The sequence below is a fragment of the Trachymyrmex septentrionalis genome, unplaced genomic scaffold, assembly GCF_001594115.1.
Source record: "Trachymyrmex septentrionalis isolate Tsep2-gDNA-1 unplaced genomic scaffold, Tsep1.0 scaffold40, whole genome shotgun sequence".
NCBI classification, from domain to species: Eukaryota; Metazoa; Arthropoda; class Insecta; order Hymenoptera; family Formicidae; genus Trachymyrmex; species Trachymyrmex septentrionalis.
This window is the reverse complement of record NW_017305569.1, coordinates 4,679,446-4,687,513: the sequence shown is the minus strand read 5'-3', so window position 1 is coordinate 4,687,513 and position 8,068 is coordinate 4,679,446. Positions and strand designations below refer to the sequence as shown.

General features: G+C 41.2%; 1 protein-coding gene across 15 annotated transcripts in view; it reads left to right on the top strand.

Moving 5' to 3' along the window:
• The window catches only part of LOC108751114 (forkhead box protein P1-like), a 305,487-nt gene that overhangs the window by 97,115 nt on the left and 200,304 nt on the right, over positions 1-8,068 (top strand). For 2 of the 15 annotated variants that reach the window (XM_018491121.1, XM_018491120.1), the window contains exon 2: positions 6,578-6,631. The exons of the other annotated variants lie outside the window; for them this stretch is intronic. The gene's annotated coding sequence lies outside the window, so the exon portion shown is untranslated. The remainder of the gene's footprint in view (positions 1-6,577; positions 6,632-8,068) is intronic. 15 annotated transcript variants of the gene reach the window in all.

Sequence of the window (8,068 nt, the reverse complement as noted above, 5' to 3'; positions counted from 1 at the left end):
TATATATAATATTTAAATATACTAATCATTTATATTACAAGATTAATTTATCATTTATTATATAATATAATATACAATATAATCTACGGCTTTCTCAGGGCGAGGAGTTTCTTCGTTATGTGTCCTTTCTTATGTTTCGCCATAGTATTTCGGCAAGCTACCTCGGAAACCACGTGACGGTAATCAACCTGCTCGGGAAGTCCTTCTCGGGTGTCTCAACAGTTCTTATGCGCGGCCCGCTTAGGGTATTGCTCCGGCCGCAAATCGCCGGTGAGAAATGGCAGTCATAGATCCTCCGCATCTCAAGTAGGTGCGTTTCGTGGCAACGACCGAATGACCATTTGTTAAATTCCTCCGCTCTGCCGTCATCTGTCCGCCATCGGTCGAGAAAACAGCTTGCTACAGCAGCCCTCGATCGTCCTCACTTTTTGTTGCATCTTGACAGACGTAGAAACTGTCCTTGGGGAAAACTTGTCGCCGCGATGATAGCTGCGTATCTCGCAAAGGTATTTTTGAGATCTGAAATAATGCACCCGGTGTTTTATTTTGTGAACTGGCTGTTTATAGATATAAAGATTAATAAATAAATAAAAATAAACGAATATGTGTGTGCGCGCGCGTGTATAATGTTAATACAACTCATTCGTGTAATTTTTATCTCACTTTACTTTCCTCTTTGTCTTAAACGGATTTCTTGTCAATCAATAAATCACATTTGTTTTCAATTACCTGCTTTTTTTAATTATTAACGTTACGCAACAAATTTGGTAGAGAACGATGTTTCGCGAGCGGGCCTCTTTTTCAGATGGATTTGCACTTTACGTTAAATGAACTACATTACTTACACAAATTTGCAGCGGGCAGCATGCGCATCGCGAATTCCAATTTCAGATCGACCTTCCGTAATTTCCGGAAATTTTCAAAAATCGCCGCGAACTTCAATAAAGCCGTCGTAATTAATTTGTGATTATATCGTGAATTCCTGCAAATTCATGTTACGTTGCATAGCGCGATAGGAATGCAACCGACCTCAACAAGCTCGATACGAAGTGCCCGATTTAGAGAGACGTATAAACGATATTTCGATACTATTTCCCCGCGATACTTTCCAAATCGAATTGAAAGGTGCAAAATTGACAAGCGCGGCGCGGCGCGGCGCGCGCCGCGGGCTGCGATTTTTCCTGGAATCGCCGTATCATTTTTCCTCGATAGTTTCGTTCACGAGAATGCGGAAAAATGTAACGCGCGCTTGCCCTCAGATATGAAATACCGACTCGTGCCGACAATTGACTTATTAATTATCGATCGCTCTCGTTGTCCTCGATATCGTAGATGCGCAGAAAACAGATTTTGATCATCCCAGGGGTTTTTAACAGCCCGACGTTGAAAATTTATGCGCCGAGCAATATTTATTTCTATGCATATTTATTCGATGAATTTCATAACTAAATTACAAATCTATATGCAACGGTTTGTTAACTTGATAGTACTTGTAACAAAATGTCAAACGCCAAACCTCGTTTTGCATATGCATAAAGGAGAAATATTAAAAATTTGCCTAATTATCCATTTCGTGATTAATTCCGATTGGAATATTGACGAAAGCATTTACCACTTAACCGGCTGTAATTAATAGCTTAAATAACGCTTTTAACGTTCCTGCGATATCTTTTGATTGTGAGAGAATTTGACGTGAATCGTTTGTTTAATTAACGAGAGATGACGCCGATGTATGTGTTGTAGCGGTATGCATGCTTGTTCTGGTATATTGATATGCAAGATATATCTTGAGTTTATGGGGTTATTAAGGACTTCATCCGTGTCTCATGGCGGGATTACTACGTTATTATCCTTCGGTAAGTGGCAGGCAGGTTGGTCGGCTGGCTGGTCGGCCCCTTGTAAGGAAGACCAAACATCGTCTCCTCCTTACACGGTCCCTCAAGCTACCACTGAAACTAGTAAGACATTCGCCCCCCTCCCCCCCCCCTCCCTCCAATCCAACCTATGGAACCCAGTTGTGAATTTGACCCTCGTAATTAATTTATCATGTCCTTCTTGTTGCAAAGCCAGTTGAGTAAGCAGAGAATAACTGACCTCGCACGTGGAAACGTTCCTTCTCGAACTTGGGCCAATTACGCCTTACAGCTCGCTCGATGCGAATAATTTCGAAGACACTACCTGATTTTCACTACCTAATATTAACATTGGCTCATTTATTACTATTTGTTGCTTTTAAGTATACACGATGTAGATTGTCTGTCGATGTAGAAAGCATATATAACATTTGACTTGCAAAAGCGAATGTAAAATTACTTGAAGTGTATTCAATTACAAAGCGTACGAAAATAATATCGACTATCCTCTAAGAAGTATTTACACGTCGATTTTAACGTCATTATAGCGTAATACGATATTTACTTAAGGAAATGCTCGGTACTATTGTCGGGCACAGTTTTCCATATATTATACATTATTTTGGATCCAACAGTGTAGTTAATGTAGAAAATCCGCGGGATGACAAGCATTACGATCCCGTGGCGTCTTTCATATATTCATATCGATCGCTCCCGCAGGATTCCTCTAATGCCTCCGCTTCCGCCCGGCGCACACGTATCCCGTACTTATTACGAGCCTAATACAAATTCGACATGGAAGCGAGAGTCGTTAGAAGGCGTACGGTGGTACGCGCGGCGAGACGCAGGAATCCATAGATCGCGGGGGCTAACAATCAGCCGTAAATTATGGTCTCAATATCCATTGTGTACCCTACTTGCTCTTGAGCGGGCCTAACCCCAAAGTCTGAGGCCAAGACTACCCACCCCATCGGCAGCTCAGAGACGGGTTGGCTCTCTCTCACGGCCCGGCTGAACCGAGAGATATGTATATTAATGGGGCAATCTTACATAGTTTTGTTTACCTTGCCATTCTCCCAGTACGTATACAATTACTATCCCCCGGTCCCTATGGTGCGCCGGCACGAGAGCCGTCTCCGTTACAACCCCCTCGGACTACGCCGCGTCGCGTCGGCCTCCGACCTAACTAGTTTCCGCCGACGTCACTATCGGCTGCCGCTGTTCCTGTTCCTTTCTCAAGCAGAGGCGAACTTTATGGAGAGTTTCACTATTATTTGCGAAAGCTCAGACAAGCCACAAAATTTCAAGCTCTCAAGACTCCGTTTTTGGAAAAAATGTTAACATGTGCATCCAATATTTGTAAGCGCGGATTTTTTTAAAGGTGTGGATGTATAATTAATGTGAAGCTTATTTTTGTACGATTGTAACTTGTTTTTGATACAATGTATCTCAAGTAACCTCTTCATTAAGAAGTAAGAGGCAAACGATATAAGACGAATAGATAAATTTCTAAAGTTTGACATAGTTATAACAGTAAAAATAAAAATATATAGGTTCTCTCTTTTAAAATTACTTACGCAATTCTTTATAGATTTCTAAAAAATGCATTAAAGTATCTCCTTTTAATTAAATATTACTACAAATTTGAATTATGACATTCTTTATTTTATAATAGTTTTAATATAACATTTCAATAAGTGATGTTGCATAAATTAATTTTCTGAAAACGATTATACATCGATTATACATATCAAATCGGATAAGGAAAATCTAATTTAACGAGCCGTATCAATAACAGTACATACGATATTGTTAATCAATAAGAAGTGCGAAGAGAAAGGACGTTTTTTTTTTTTCTCCGAGACATTTAAAGCCGATGCGATGCCGGACGCGATGCAGGACGCGTCCGATTCGCCGGAGTATTCCAGTATCGTGGAGATTTAGTGACGTGTGTCAACGCGTCTGCAATATGTTCAAGCCGCTGACGGCGACGATCGAGGTCGAAGGATGCTATTTTTAAAAACTACACCAGTCGCGTTGCGGCGATATTCCGATGCGAGAGCGCGTATCCGATAAAAACGAATTCCGTTCTTGAAGGGCTCAAACGCCGCGTCGATGAAAATCCATTCTACGGCGCGCCGGCTTTCAGCAAAGAAAATATTGTCCGCGGCGCGGGCGCGGGGGAGGGGAGGGGGGAGGGGGTACGGGAGGATCGCGGTAGAGAGCGGCACTTTTCACCTTCGCTCTTCCACCCCGGTTTTTAATTCCGTGCGTGGCGTGGCACACGGCGCGCGCGGACCGGCTTTGTAGCGGAATGTACATTTCTCCCGCTGAACAACCTCATTTGTGTAATCCCCGAAGCTTCGACAACAAACTGTCTGCGGCATCGGAATGGCGCTGGGGGTGCACGGGGGTGTGAGCACGACATTAACGTACTTTGTAGTTCAGCTCTCTGCGGCAGTCGTCCTTCCCCGGCCCTTCTCTCGTTCCGCTCTCGCGCTCCACCCCGCGTCCCTTTACCACCAAGTTTCCGTCGTCCTGGATGAAATTGCGATTGTAATAGCAATTATCTTATTTCTACTATTGCTTCTTTGTACTTCGATTCGCGACATACGGACTTGGTGCTGATGCAAGCCGGGAGACAGGAAGGGCCGGCGGGGCGAGCGGAAGGGCGGGCGGAACGGAGGGTGGTTCGCGAATGGAATTAAATGTTCACGGGATAGCTCGGGAAGGATCGTGACGCAATTTAAGTCGCACAGTATTTACCGGAACGGAACGATGGCTCTTTCAGAGTTCCAACATTACGCGCAATAGTTATAACGCTTTTTTGGTATTGTTGCGCTTTTCGTTTATACTTTTTCATGCGCTCGCGCTTTTAATACGCGCTGCATTTGAAAGGTCACTCGGCACTGTGTGTGTGGTAGGGGATTCGCAATTTTTATTGGCCGCTTAAGGGAGTTGTGTGATGGGAGGAAAAATATCGAGAGAGAAAACTAATTATGCCTTTTTAATTATATGAGTTTTTACTACAGTATTTAATTTTATATTGTGACAAGAAGATTTTGTAAATGCCATGCGGCAAAGATATTACAATTTTTTTTAACGCTATTGTGAAAATTATTACATTGACATTATGTTTTGCGCTGATTATGATGCAGAATTTTTTTGATTTTTTTAAACAATATATGTATTATATATTAAAAAAAAAAAAAGAAAACATATGAAATTCGTTGAGCTTATTCGCATCATATAGAATAGCATAAAGAATTAATTTAAGAAATCTATAAAAAAAATTTTATTCATATTAGATAAAAAAATGAACGCTAAAACGCAATGAGAATAATATAAAATAATTATTATATTAATAATTCTAATATATTAACTGTAGAAAATTTTAAAATTTGTGTGTAACTCGCGAGAGTATAGACATTAAATGTATTGTTACTTCTCTTATGAATTTGACTCTCTTTTTAAACTACTTAACAGATGTAATACAGTTAACTTTTACGACAAGAAATTGGACATCCTTCAAGACGATACTTCACAGTTGTTTTAAGATGCAGTGACAAACTGAGATCGAGGGCAAATCGTCGAACATAAAAGCGAAAAGCTGCATTGCGACGTCGAACGCAGAGGTTTGGGAGGGCGGGGGGGGGTGCGAGGGGGTGGCAGCGTCGACAACGAGAGATTGACTTGAAGGCTGCGCGCCGCGCAGGGGGTGGTTCATGTAGGGGTTGTCGGCACGGCGCGGCGTGGCGGTTCGAGTTGGAGAAACGGTCTCAGCTCGCGCCGCTCGGCCTGAAATTCGCCCGAAGTAATCAATATTATAGCTCGCGAAGATATATGCGGGAGGATGTGGGCAAACACAGTGTACACACGTGCATTGTTACATGACCAGGGGAGGTGGACGGTATAAGGAGGGGTTGCCGGGAGAGATGAAGCTTCGTGGGAGGAGATGATGAAGAAGGGGACTGAAGGGTGCCACGGGGCTCGCAGAGCGGAGCCACGGTTATGCGGGGCTGGCGGAAGGAGGGGTAGGGCCTGAACGGAGGAAGGAAAGGGGTGGACAGCCGGACAAACAAAACCCTTGCTGCTTCATTTCTGCCCGTCTGGCCAGACACCGACCCTTTATACGTGCGCGCTTCCGTCCTACGCTCGCCGCCACCCCTGCCCGATGCGTGATGGACTCGTACCACTCTTTCGTCGACGTTTCGAGACGAACGGGACTTTCTGCGTAGTACTTTTCGAGTTTGTTAATTAACGGAGTCGAAGAATACGTCGTAATGGCTCCGAATGGGATTGATAGTCTCAAACGCAGAGTATTGTTCTTCCCACTGGCGGAATGAATTTCGCTGGCTGGCTTGTCGTTGTGAGAGACGTTGAAGAGGTTAGGGGCGCGTTGTACTTTTTCAATATTTTATTTATTCAGAGTACATCTATTCAAAATTATAATCTTGAGAAGTGGAAAGGTATATATGATTCTCTTTAATTTATATATACGATTTCTGTATAAATTTTTAGTTGCATCTTTGTGTTATTTTAATAAACGTATCCTTGTAGAAAATCATGTGTAATAAAAATACTTAAAAAAAAATAATAATAAATCGCTCAAACAGAAATGATACTTTGTATATAATGATGAAAAATAATAATTAACTATACGATTGATTTCTATGTACATGTTTAAATTATTACTTGATTACGATGATTTAATTTTGTTTTAGGTCAGTGGTGTATACTTCCCTGGCTTCTGAGACACAGTGACATGGCTTGTTGATGTGAGTCAGAGTACTTTTCGTAGTTGATGTGCATCTAATACTAAGACCCTTTCGCAACTCTCTCTTATGTAGAATACATAAAGTTTTATTACTTGCTTTCTTATTAAGCACGTATTTGGAACTTAATGACTTTAGACGAGACAGGTATGTCCTTTTAATTATGATACAAAATTTATAAGACTGCGGATCAACTACATGAAGATTTACACAAAAGTAGATTGCACTAATTCAATTTAAGCATGACATTAAATAATGTGGGGTATACGTAGATAGAATTCCGTGCAAACAGAACTAAAGTACCATTTTAATATATTCTGAATCATATTAATGGAGATTTTCATTTTATGAAATAATCCTACAGTTTTCGAGATTATGAATTTTGCAAAAAAAAAAACTAAATTCGAGCCGATAGATAGTTAAAGCGCATTGATTTGGATATCTAAAACAGAACCGATAGCTCTATTGTCAGTTTTAGATCGACGTCGCGACTCCTTCTGAATATTTAAACAACAAATATTGAAACTTTCGTCGCGCGGCGCGACGAAACCCAAAGTTCTCCCAGTCTTCGTAAACTCGCGATCAGAGATCACCCTTCATATGCGACGATCCTAAAACGTTATGGGTGTTGACGGCGAGCGTTGTCAAAATTTTGGCGTCGTACAACCCCCCGTTGCATATAAGGAATCACGATTTGGGCGAGTCGAGGGTAAGAAGGATGCCACCCGAATATTCGGGTGACATAATACTTCTTAAGTCGTAAACCTCCCTTGCTTCTCGGCTGAGCGGTATTCCTGAAGTTTCGTATCGGCAGTCGTACAACAAACACGATTATCGATGTCTCGTTCATTCCCTAAAGCGAAGGGCAGGAAAACGCACCCTCGGATCCCACGTGCTGCTCCTTTCAACCCTCTCTATCCGCGCCGCGTATTTTACGTCGTCGTTTCCCGAAGGATCTTTTTTCTACCGAGACCTTTAGAATTATCGCTTTCGCGTCGAATCAACGGCACTATTTTGCAAACAAAATCATGAAAATTTATTTAAAAATATTTTATACGCATATTCGTAAACAAATGTAAATTATACTATCGGAAGAAAGATGATCTTATTTATAAGTAAATTTGTAATTTTAGCTTGCATATGAGCAGCAGCATTTTTGTATTTTCATCAAGAAAATGATTTGCATAAAGGTATATGGTACTTTTTCTAGTGAAACAATTTAATTTTTTATCTACAACGTTTGCTGTGGAGAGTTAATCATTATGCAATATATGCATATAATTTGCACTTCTTGGAATATGTAATATTCGAAAGTAAAGACTGCTAATATGAATGACTGAGAGTTAATTCTTTTCGTCATTTGTTTCAACGTATCTATTATATTACGTATAGGATATGCGATGCATGTCAGGGCACTACAAGAATACATTTGACTTGTTT